The sequence below is a fragment of the Lepus europaeus genome, chromosome 3, assembly GCF_033115175.1.
Source record: "Lepus europaeus isolate LE1 chromosome 3, mLepTim1.pri, whole genome shotgun sequence".
In the NCBI taxonomy this organism is placed as follows: Eukaryota; Metazoa; Chordata; class Mammalia; order Lagomorpha; family Leporidae; genus Lepus; species Lepus europaeus.
In genome coordinates, this window is record NC_084829.1 from 36967654 (window position 1) to 36980213 (window position 12560).

The 12560-nt window shown below is 48.6% G+C and overlaps 1 protein-coding gene across 1 annotated transcript in view; it reads left to right on the forward strand.

Moving 5' to 3' along the window:
* The first annotated feature begins 2532 nt into the window (after positions 1-2532).
* KCTD20 (potassium channel tetramerization domain containing 20) overlaps positions 2533-12560 on the forward strand; it is a 36422-nt gene continuing 26394 nt past the window's right edge. Inside the window, exon 1 of the mRNA XM_062186023.1 lies at positions 2533-2610. The gene's annotated coding sequence lies outside the window, so the exon portion shown is untranslated. The remainder of the gene's footprint in view (positions 2611-12560) is intronic.

The following is a 12560-nucleotide window of genomic DNA, read 5'->3' on the forward strand; positions in this document are numbered from 1 at the left end:
TCTCTGTCTTTCTGTCACTCTGCCTTTCAAATGAATAAAATAAATCCTTAAAAAAAATAGAGTAGGGGCGGCGCTGTGGCATAGTAGGTAAAGCCACTGCCTGCAGTACTGGCATCCCATATGAGCGCTGGCTCAAGTCCTGGCTGCTCCACTTCCAATCCAGTTCTCTGCTACGGCCTGGAAAAGCAGTAAAAGATGGCCCAAGTACTTGGGCCCCTGCACCTGTGTGGGAGACCCAGAAGAAGCTCCTGGCTCCTGGCTTCAGGTTGGCGCAGCTCTGGTCGTTGCAGCCAATTGAGCAGTAAACCAGCAGATGGAAGACCTCTCTCTCTCTCTCTCTCTCTCTCTTTCTCTGCCTTTCCTCTCTCTGTGTAACTCCGATTTTCAAATAAATAAATAAATCTTTAAAAAATAAGAGTTTAAAAATCTTGGAATTTCGGCCGGCGCCGCGACTCAATAGGCTAATCCTCCGCCTTGCGGCGCCAGCACACCAGGTTCTAGTCCCGGTCGGGGCACCGATCCTGTCCGGGTTGCCCCTCTTCCAGGCCAGCTCTCTGCTGTGGCCAGGGAGTGCAGTGGAGGATGGCCCAAGTCCTTGGGCCCTGCACCCCATGGGAGATCAGGATAAGCACCTGGCTCCTGCCATCGGATCAGCATGGTGCGCCGGCTGCAGTGTGCCTACCGCGGCGGCCATTGGAGGGTGAACCAATGGCAAAAGGAAGACCTTTCTCTCTGTCTCTCTCTCTCTCACTGTCCACTCTGCCTGTCAAAAAAAAAAAAAAAAAAAATTAAAAAAAAAAAAGAAGGGGTTTCTCAGCTTCAGATACAATACATCTCAGAGTCTCAGGATTTTGAGACATTAAATTAGAAATAAAATGAAACAAAAATTGGCATATACTTGTGCTTTCTGTGAATATCCATTTTTAATTTCTGGATTTTTACCTGGAAACAGTATCAGATCTGATGAGCTGTTGATTATATGAAGCTTAGGCCAAAAACTGAACTATGTGGACTTAGCTATTAATTAAAAGCATATGATCATTTACTCATTTTGGATGATGGGTAACAGGTGTTTAATATGTCTTTCTGTGTCCTTAATGTCCAAAATACAAAGTAATAATAATAGAAGACATTGTGTAAGCCTGATTCTCCAAACTTTGGGCCAGGATTTTCTAAGTCATAAACATAGAAAAATCTTCCCAGAAAAGAAAAATCTGTCCCAAGGCGTGTCTTACAGGGCCATCGATGGTTTTATTTATTTATTTTTTTCTTTTTTTGAGAGGAAAGCCGTAGCACTGTACTTTATGGAAATGCAAATGCAGGCATAGTTTGGGAGATCCGTTCTGCTTCTTTGGTCGTGAAGTTTGGATCCTATAGTGGTCTACCTTTCTTTTTGTTCTGGAACACTGCAGCAGAGACAGCGTCAAGTGCTCACCAAGGCCACAGGAAGTCCTGCCTCACAGCCTCCGTGGGCCTGGTGACAAGCTGAGGCCAGTGAAGCGTGCGCAGCAGTGGGCGGCCCCCTCGGGCCAGAGCCCAGCCCGGCAGGGCGCCCAGTCGGCGGCCGGGCACAGGGCCAGAGACGCGGCTGGGAAGGCAGGCCGGTGGAGGGCTGCCAGGCACGGCACAGGGAAGGAAGGTGGCCTCCACGCCCAAAACCTAGGTGAAGACACGGCCGCCCTCGGCTTGGAAAGCGCCAGTCGTTGTCCCAATAAAGTCATTGTGCCGTTCGAGCGCCTCAGCCACTTGCAGCCTGCTGGAATGGAGACTCCAACTGTTTTCTCGCGTGGCCTCCATTCGACCCCAGTCCTAACCCTGCGCCCCCAGTTCGTCTTCAGGGACTCTCTCGTAAGGGAAAAGAAAATTGACTCCGAGCTTAGAAGTCACGCTATTACTAGTGTGCAATGGCTTTCGGTCGTTTAAACAGGGAATAATCGGCATCACCAGGACAATTTAATTAGCACGATGACATTTTTAAGTACAAAAAGCCACTAGAAACCGTGACAGGTACCGGCTCGCCTTAGAGGACACGGACCACACCTGCGAGGTTTTTGAGGGCTGAGGTATTTTATTCAGAACCCACGACCAGCTTCCCAGTCCTCTGCTGCCGGTGGCTTTAACGTTTGCTAACACTGCGGGCGTTTAGATGACGCCCAGGGCTGGAGGAGAACGCGGCTTCTCCCCTCCCTGTTCTGGCCAGGATGCTCGGGCCGAGGCGCGGGGAAGGAGCTCCGACCCGCTTACTTCCCGCCCCGTCCCCGCACGCGGGTGCGGCGCGCGGGCTGACCTCACCGCCCCGGAGAACGCCCTTTCCCGCCTCCGAATACCCAGCCTCCCCGGCCCCGTGCGGGCGAGAGCCGCGGGCGCCGGCCGAGGGAGGAGGCGGCTCGCGCCCCGCCGCCCGCGCGGGGGACTCCCGGCGTGCCCCGCGCGGGGGGACTCTTAACGTGAAGCGGCGGGTGACTCAGCCGCGTGGCCGCGCGGGCCGGGGCGGGGGGCGCGCGCCGCTGCGGCACTGCCGGTCCCCGCGGCGCTGGTGGCGGCGCGGGCTGCGCGCGCCTCCCGGGCGGATTCGGGCCCCGAGCGCCGGAGCGCGGCGGCGAGCGACGAGTAAGTGGCGGCGCGGCGAGGGTCCAGGGGCCGAGACCCGGGGCTGTGGCTGTGTGTCCCGGCGGCGACTCCGGAGGCCGCGGCGGGGACCCGGGCCGGCAGGGCCAGGCCGCGGCGGGACGCACGGCGGGGAGCGGGGTCTGGGCGTGGGGAGACGGGGCACCCCGTGCGGCGGCGGCGTGCGGGCCTGGGGCTCCGAGCCGGGGTGCTCGCCGGCGGACGCCGGGGCTCATTCTGGCGAGGCCGCTGCGGAGTGAGTAGTTGGTGGGACTTCCTCCTCAGCGGCGTGGAGCGCAGCGGCTTGGCTCGGCCTTCCCGCCCCGCTGCCCCACGCGAGCCCCCGACCGAGCCTGCCTTGCGGGGCAGAGCCGCCTCGGGCCCCGGCCCTTCTGCCGCGGCCTGCGGTTCTGCCCCAGAACTCCTGGGTCGAACCGCTTTGTTTTTAAACGAGAACCCAGGTTTGTTTTTCTTTGGTTTTAGTTTTTTTTGGGGGTTGGGGGTGGGGGACTAAGCTGGGTAAACAAAGCTGTGAGGGGACTGCTTAACTCGCTCACGAGAGTACGGTTCCCAGTCCCTGGTGCTCCGACCTTGGTACACCGCTGATCTGCAGCTGTTAGCTGGGGGACTGAGGGTTTGTGCTGGGGTAGTGTCACTCCAGTGTGAGGCCTTGACCCTGAACACCCGCCCACCCCCAGTCCCAGGGTGCAGACTTGCTCCTTGGGCAGGTCACAGTTGCCCAGCGAACGCTAGCGCCCCTCCCAGAAATTTGCGTCTGGAGATCTGGGGTGGGGGGTGGGAAGGGGGTCTCCCTCCCAGAAATTTGAGTCTAGAGATCTGGGGGGGTGGGTGGGAAGGGGGTCTCGGAGTGTGCATTTTAAAAATGGTCTCTTGCTGGACCCCACTTAGAAAAACATCACCATCGGGCTAGCCTTGGGGTGTTTAGCATTTATTTATTTTTTTATTATGTTTTTTAAAGTTTATTTACTTAAAAGGCCAGGGGAGGGTGGAAGGTGGGGAGATAGCTTCCCTTCACTCCCGGATATCCACGACGGCTGGAGCTGGGCCAGGCCAAAGCCAGGGGCCTTGAACTCCGTGTGGCCTCGCAGGAGTATTGGCAGGAAGGCTGGGTTGCATGCGGAGGTGGGACTCTGAAAGGAGATGGTGTGAGTGTCCCAGAGCACAGCTTATCCCACGGTGCCACAACACCCCGGCTGGGTTTGCAGGTTTGAAGACTGTTGACTTGTTCCTCCCCTGCCCCCAGTCAGGCTCAGGGAGAAGCTAGTGCTGCCCTGGGCTCGGACACTAGCGAAGGAAGTGACGTTGGTCCATAGTCTCACACTGCCTTGGTGGCTCAGAGATCCGGCACCTCTGCCTGACTGAACTGTTCTTTTTCCTATTGGAGGCAGCTTCCACCATCAGCCGGGCTTCAGCAATGCCATGAGGCCAAATCAGCCTGCCCGCAGCTCTGTCTCTCCCCAGAGAGAACCAGGGCAGCCTGCACCATGTAACTCCCATGGTCTTGAGTCTGGTATGTGAGGAGAGCACCACAGCGCTCAGGAGGGCTTGCAGCCTTGGATTCGGCCAACAAGCCGAGTAGTGCCTGCTTGTGCGAGTACTGTGGTGGGCCGTTTTGTTGACAACGCTGCAGTACGGCACATGGCTGCATTGGGCCCGGGAGGCAGAGTGAGGGCTGAGTGACCACTGCTACTGCAGGAAGCTTTTTCTGTTTCTTAGTCCCCCTTCAAGTAGAGACGAGCTTAGTGGTAGGCCCCGTGTTCCTTTTTTCCAGTCCTTGGCATCTGAGTTTTTTGAGCTTTTTCTATCGACTCGAACGCTGTCATGTCTTTCCTGTGTAGTCGTGGGTGTCCTGATGACTGTGTCTTCCTCTGTCCTTTGGCTAACTGGGGCAAGAAGTGTGGGGGATTTACCAAATGGTTTCCAGTTGGAAGACCCAGAGTCCTAGAAATCTGAGGCTTAGCGATATAAGGGAACCTGCTAGAAATGTAGCCAGTGCAGTTCTCTCAGCTTTCAGATAGTCTTGAGAAGTGAGTTGGCAGAGTTGAGGACTCCTGGCCCCAAGCCCAATACTCTTCCCACTCATACCAAGAAAAATATTTTCAAAAATAGAAAAGATCCAGAGAGATTAAATTATAAGTAGATGAAGGAAATGGAGAGACTTCCCCTGTGGCTACACAGGCAGTATTATCTGGGAAGATTAGAGGTTGAAGGAGAATAGGATCCAACTGTCTAGATCATCAAGAGTGGCAATATTGAGACGGGAACCCTGTGAAGCTTGAAATAAGCAGTGGAAGGACAAATAAGAGCAAGCAGGTAGTTATGTAGAATCCGCAAGATGTCAGGAACTCAGTGTTTTTAAAAAAGATTTAATATAGGTTTAGACAAACACATCAGTGAACTTTTATTACATGTTAGATGCTTGAGCCGTGTCCTAAATCTTTTGAAGTTGTGGTCTTAGGTATACTGTTGTTCTTACCAAGGTTAATAGGTATCTCTGTGATATAATGTAAGGTTAATCTAACTGCTAATCTGAGTCAGTAAATTTCTTAATGTTGTATGGAAAATGAGATTACTGAAATCATACATGCATTTCTGGAATAACAGGAATGAAAGCATGGTTGAAAGAAGAGGGCCTTTGGATACTTTGGTGTAGAGTCCCCAAATTAGTCATGGTTAGATTGTTCTTGTATGTTTATGAAAGTAATAGAAATAGTAAGGGCTGAATGGTTAGTATTCATTATGCACCAGACACTAAATGGTTTTACATCATTGTCCCATTTAATTATTTTGTTTTATGGATAAAGAGATTATTTACCCAAAGTCTTAACACCTCATAAGAGGCTGAGCCTATATTCAAATTTAAGTTCATCTCATTTCAAAGCCATTCGAATTTGTGCTTGATAATGGCCTACTTATACTTCACTGGGTAATGACTGAAGTCACTCTTGCAGCGGTTCAAATCTTGGCTTCTCCATTTATTAGCCTGGATAAGTACTCCTCATTTTCTGTGTCTCCAAAACAGTAATAGTGCTACCTCTGAGGGCTTTTAGTTAATTCATCAAGTACTTAGAACGATGCCTGACAAACTGTAAATTCTCAGGAAAAGCTGCTGTTCAGGTTGTAATTATCACTAATACTAAGGTTTATGATAAGTAATAAATGTAAGGTAAACCGCATCTCTCTTCTTAATCAGGCTAGCCTGGTGTCATAGAAAGAATCATGGCCCGGGTTGTTTTACCTGTACTTCTGACCAGCTGGCCATAAATCTGGCTTCCCCTGACCCCTTCCTTGGCTTCCATTAATTTGCTAGAGGAGCACATAGAACTTCTGCAAACCTTCCCATTTATGGGTTCATTGTGGAGAATATGACAAAGGATGTAGGTGAAGCAATGCATGGTAGGGGTATGGCTTCTGTGCTCTCCTGGGTTCTCTCTAGGAACCTGCATGTGTGCACCTAGCCGGAGGCTCATCCCAACTCTGCCCTTGTGCGTTTTGAGGAAGCTCCGTTGTGTAGAAATGATTGATTAAATCGCATCAGTGCTCAGTTTACTGGTAAGCCCACTTTCCTTCCTGAAAGCTGGGGACTAGGGCTAAATTATTCCTTAGTCTTTTCTGTGTCTGACACCCATCCTGAAATTACTTAGGGCTGCCAGCCTCGGGTCATCTTATTAGCATCAGAAAGACACTTAGCACTTTGAGGCTTACAAAGAGTTCAGGAGTTCTGTGCCAGGAAGTGGAGAGGAGACCTAATGTGTATTTTCACAGTGTGATACCCTGTTACAAATTGTTGTGAATATCTTTATTAAAGCATCTATTCATTATTATTATTCCCATTCTACAAACTTGTAGAAGTGGCTTTTTGACCAAAGGATATAGGCACATTTTTTCAGGGCTAATGAAATATGTTGCTAAATTATCCTTCAGAAAAATTACAAATCAACAGAGTGCCCATTTCCCATAATCCTGCCAAACAGTGTATTTCAGTCTGTCCATTGCATGAGCAAAAAGTAGTATTGTAGTATGCTATTGGGTTAACAAAGATACTTTGTAATCCTTTGAACCAGGTATGCATGCTTTTTTAGAGTCCCGTATTATTTGCATCTGTCATACTGTGGAATTTAGAATCGATGGTTGTTTATCATTTTACTGATGTTGAGAATTAAAGGCAGCTTTGCTGTTTTTAAGGTTTGAACTTCTGGTCAAAATGTTAAGAGGTCTGGAAACAGTGTTTAAATGTAAACCGGACAAGAATTGCATATGTAATATGCTGATTAAGGAAAGAAATTCATAGTACTTAACTTTAAATATTTAAAGGATAGGAAGTGATAGGACATGTTTTCCCAGGACATGGGACTAAAACTTATGCAATTGAAGTCATAGTGGCAAGCCAACTCAATGCAAGGAAAGAATTTGTTTTTCTAGGGAGAGCTGTTCAACAATAGAGTTAGGTGCCTCTTTAGGATATCTTGAGGTAGACTGGTGAGGTGGATAGAACGTGTCCTCCACACTCCGCGTGTTGGAGACTGAATCTCCAGTGTGGTAGTGCTGGGAGGCGGGGCCAAATAGGTGATAGGTCATCAGACTGCCATTGCCATGTGTTGAAGGGGAGTTTGGCACCCCCTTGTTTCTTGCTCTTGTGCCACGGGATAACACAGCAGGAAAGCCCGTGCAAGCTGCCACCACTGTGCTCTTGGACTTCCCAACCTCTAAGTCTGTGCGTCTAATTTCTTTATAAATTACCTAGTCTGTAGTACTCTGATAGCAACACAAAGGACACTAAGACAACTGGGATGAACTAACAGAGTAGAGGTGTTTTGTAGTCTTAGGTAGAAGGTGATTGATATTTATGACTGGTTAGCCTATTACTGGGAGGCTAGAAGGGGTTGGGAGGCCACCATAAAGTTGCCGTCATTTTATTTTGTCAGGTAAGGACATTTTAAAAAATCCCACCATCACTTTCTATCACCATTATTTTTATTTTTTAAAGAAACATTTTTAATATCAGAAAGAAGTAAAGATAAAATGTGGCTACAAAGGACAGTTCTTCCCAAGAAAGCATTACACTAACACATACCACAGTTCTTCAGTTCATATTTTAACATTTTTGATTGAGATCAGGGTGTATCTTAAACTGATGCACATATTTGGTATAATATTGCTTCTTTTTCCTAGAAAGTTATTATTAGATTGATAATGCCTTGGTCAGTGTCAAGTGTCTTAGATCATCTGTGTGTGTGTGTGGAGAGAGAGACAGAGGTTATGCACATTGTCCTCTTTTTTACTGAGATTCAGTGAGAACTGGATACTGACTGACACTGGCCCCTGAATTAGATGGCCTTGATGCATCTTCTGACAGTCATTTAGGGCTATCTCTGGACTTTTCTGCCTGGTAGTTCTTTTGCTACAGTGCTGATTTGTGATCTGTCCCTTGAAGCCGCCTTTTCTTACCGTTTACTTAGGTCTTTTCCATAAAGTAGTAGTACTGGTTGCACTGCTTTTTAAATTATTACTAACAGTGTATTCCTTGAATTGCCTGGAAGTTTGTCATTAAGTTGCCCTTAGCAACCCGCGTACCTCTTTCTCTATAGCATTTTAGTTCTGAGTAAGAACAAGCAGAAGACTGTTCTGGGGGCCAGCGCCGTGGCTCACTTGGTTAATCTTCCGCCTGCTGTGCCGGCATCCCATATGGGCGCTGGGTTCTAGACCCGGTTGCTCCTCTTCCAGTCCAGCTCTCTGCTGTGGCCCGGGGAGGCAGTGGAGGATGGCCCAAGTGCTTGGGCCCCTGCACCCGCATGGGAGACCAGGAAGAAGCACCTGGCTCCTGGCTTCGGATTGGTGCAGCTCCAGCCGTGGCAGCCATTTGGGGAGTGAACCAACGGTAAAGGAAGACCTTTCTCTCTGTCTCTCTCTCTCACTGTCTATAATTTACCTGTCAAATAAATAAATTAAAAAAACAAAACAAAACAAAACTGTTCCGGGCATTAAGGACCTCACCACGGAGATTCTGTCCTTTGTGGATTGGCTTTTTCTTTGGAATCCCCAGCTTCAGAGCCACCTGCTTTATTAGATGCCTTGAATCGTTCCTAGTTTAACTAATTAAATCTGATCAAAAGATGAGGTATCCTGTGTGGAAATTGCAGGATTTTATTTAATTTTTAGGTAGTGAAGTTAAAAGAAATTACAGCAGCATTAGTTAATGTCTTAATTTGAACTCGGATTATAAAGTCAACTCCTATCCAGAAGTGGGAGCCGTTGTTCAAACAGGAAAGCTGCTGCGCGTGCCCATTACTGGCACAGGAAGATTGTAGTCCTGGCCTCAGACCCTGAGTTTGGACTCCTGTCTCCCATCCTGTGAAACCTACGTAGAGGTCAGGCAGTGAGTCAGACCTGTGAGGAGAGCGAGCGCAGCACGGCCTCTGAAGCCAGAAGCCCGAGGGTAAAGCCCTGCCGCACTGCTTGTTAGCCGTGCGCTTACGGGAGCTTCCCTCACCTCCTCTGGTCTCCTTCTCTGTAAAATGGGAGTAAGAATGACATTTTAGCCAGTACAGCTTTAAAGTATTAAATTTAATAATCTTTATAAAGTATTTGAACAATATGTAGTATTTGATATGTGTTCAATTAATAAAGTTTAAGCCTAGATGATTTTAGGATACTGTGTTTGTGATAATTAACAGAATTAGCAGATTAATTTGTAACTCTCATTTAAAATATGTTTTTGAGTTTAAGAATGCAAGAAAACTTTTCTAAGTTTGTCATATTTGGGAACTTTTAATGTTTAAGTTTAGTTTTTTAAGATTTACTAGAGTTTTTTTGAGTACTTAGAAAGGTTTGCTTTGTAGGCAATTGAAGTGCTAAAATAAGAAAAAAGTTAAGATTGCAAATATAGTTTAATTTTTTTCATGGAAATGTCAAATTTAGGATAACGTGTTTTATATTTAAAACTGGGGGGGGAGCGGCACCGTGGTGCAGTAGGTTAATCCTCTGCCTGCAGTGCTGGCATCCCATATGGGTGCTGGTTCTAGTCCCAGCCGCTCCACTTCTGATTCAGCTCTCTGCTGAGGCCTGAGAAAGCAGTAGAAGATGACCCAAGTGCTTGGGCCCCTGCACCTGTGTGGGAGACCCGGAGGAAACTCCTGGCTCCTGGCTTCGGATCAGCTCAGCTCTGGTCATTGTGGCCAATTGGGGAATGAATCAGCGGATGGAAGACCTCCCTCCCTCTCTCTCCTCCCCACCCCCCCACTGTAACTCTACCTCTCAAATAAATGAATAAACTCTTAAAAAAAAACTGGGTGGTGGGTACAAAAGTTTTTGTTATATTTATTGTTCTTTAAATCTTTTTGGTTATCGTACATTAATTTTTTATTAGGTAATTTGGTTGATTGAGTTATAAAAGGCACTGTTTAGGGCCGGTGCTGTGGCATAGTGGGTAAAGCTGCCACCTGCAGTGCTGGCATCCCATATGGGCACCAGTTCGAGTCCAGGCTGCTCCACTTCCTATACAGCTCTCTTCTATGGCCTGGAAAAGCAGCAGAAGATGGCCTAAGTCCTTGGGCCCCTGTACCCACATGGGAGACATGGAGGAAGCTCCTGGCTCCTGGTTTAGGATTGGCACAACTCTGGCTGTTGTGGCCATCTGGGAAGTGAACCAAAAGATAGAAGACCTCTTTCTCTCCCTCTCCTCTTTGCCTCTGCCTCTCTAACTCTGTCCTTTGAAATAAAATAAAATAAATGTTCAAAAAAAAAACCCTTGGGGCTGGTGCTGTGGCAAAGTGGGTTAATGCCCTAGCCTGAAGCACCAGCATCCCATATGGCTGCCAGTTCGAGACCTGGCTGCTCCATTTCCGATCCAGCTCTCTGCTATAGCCTGGAAAAGCAGTAGAAGATGGCCCAAGTCCTTGGGCCCCTGCACCTGTGTGGGAGACCTGGAAGAAGCTCCTGGCTCCTGGCTTTGGATCAGCGCAGCTCTGGCCATTGCGGCTAATTGGGGAGTGAGCTGTCGGATGGAGGATCGACCTCTCTTTCTCTCTCTCTCTCTCTCTCTCTCTCTCTCTCTCTCTCTGTCTCTCACACTCCCTCCCTCCCTCCCTCTCCTCTCTCTATGTAACTCTGACTTTTTTTTTCTTGACAGGCAGAGTTAGACAGTGAAAGAGAGAGATAGAGAGAAAGGTCTTGCTTTTTCTGTTGGTTCACCCCCCAATGGCCACTGCAGCCGGCGCACCGCGCTGATCTGAAGCCATGAGCCAGGTGCTTCCTCCTGGTCTCCCATGCGGGTGCAGGGCCCAAGCACTTGGGCCATCCTCCACTGCCTTCCCGGGCCATAGCAGAGAGCTGGACTGGAAGAGGAGCAACCGGAACAGAATCTGGCGCCCTGAACGGGACTAGAACCTGGGGTGCTGGTGCCACAGGTGGATGGTTAGCCAAGTGAGCTGCAGCGCCGGCCTACTCTGACTTTCAAATAAAATAAATCTTTAAAATAAAAAAAAACAAACCCTTATATAAAAAAAAGACACTGTTTAAGGCCTTTAGTCTCTTTAACTGTAAATATAACTTAAGTTATATCTTAAGTCCTAATATAAAGATCTTAAGTCCTAATATAAATCCAAGTAACACAGTTTTTGAAAACTTTTTTTTAAAAATGATTTATTTATTTGAAAGGCCGCGTTAGAGAGAGAGAGAGAGATCTATCCTCTGGTTCACTCCCTAAGTGGCTGCAATGACTAGGGTTTGGCCAGGCTGAAACCAGGAACTCCTATCTGGGTCTCCCACGTGGGTGGCAGAGGCCCAAGTACTTGTGGCTGTCTAAGTTGTTTGCAGCCAGCATGAGTTCACAAAGTTTTCCTTGGTCAACTTCCAGGAATTCTCGGTTCCAGGCAGGGACGGCATCTGCTCGGTTTTCTCTGTTCTCATGGTGTTCAGGAGGAGGGCCATCCCTGGGGTGGGTGCTCCTGACGACCTGTTTTACTGTTGCTGCATGAACGCTGGTAGAGGGACTGGGTCATCATCTCCTTCATCATCCGTTCCCAAACCATCCAACATGATCCTGATGGTCACAGAGGGTTTGGCATTTCCACATCAACTTCAAAAATCTCTCCGTCAGAACTCTGCAGCTTAATTGAAGGCATGGTGTTCGGGTTTGTGGAGACCGCGCTGAGGAGAGGGGTGGAGGACAAGGCCACTCGGGTCCTACATTTTAAGCATTCCACACTGTCAGCATCATCATTCTGAGCACCAAGCTTCTAGCACGTGAGCCTTTTTTTAATGCAACGTTTTGAACATGACACTTCTCAACACAGAAAACGCCGGCTACAGGACAGGGTCCTCTTAGTTTACTGTGTAATTCAAGGGCCTTCCCAAGCTGGCCCAAATCTGTTCTGCAACTTTGGCTTCCCCAGGGCAGTCGTGTACAGCCCCCTAACTTACATGTTGTCCCGCTCCTTAGACAGTGACGTGCCCTGCGTTCCCCGGAGTTGCGTGCTGTGATGGGGACCCTGATTTCCCTGCTCTGTTCATTAATCCTTCGCTCTACTCTCCTGCTCCTTCATATAGTAATAAAGCTATATTTTACTTTCCTGCTGTTACAGGCTGTCACCTTCTCTGGAGTGCTCTTTTCCCCTTTCTCTACCAGAGTTATGCCTAAGCACTGGGGCATTATATGACCATAAGAAGGATGAGTAAGATGTCTGTGAGCTCCTGATGGGATTTCCAGGATATACTGTTCAATAAAAATACCAAGGTGCGGCCGGCGCTGTGGCTTAACAGGCTAATCCTCCACCTTGTGGCGCCGGCACACCAGGTTCTAGTCCCGGTTGGGGTGCCGGATTCTATCCCGGTTGCCCCTCTTCCAGGCCAGCTCTCTGCTATGGCCCGGGAAGGCAGTGGAGGATGGCCCAAGTGCTTGGGCCCTGCACCCGCATGGGAGACCAGGAGAAGCA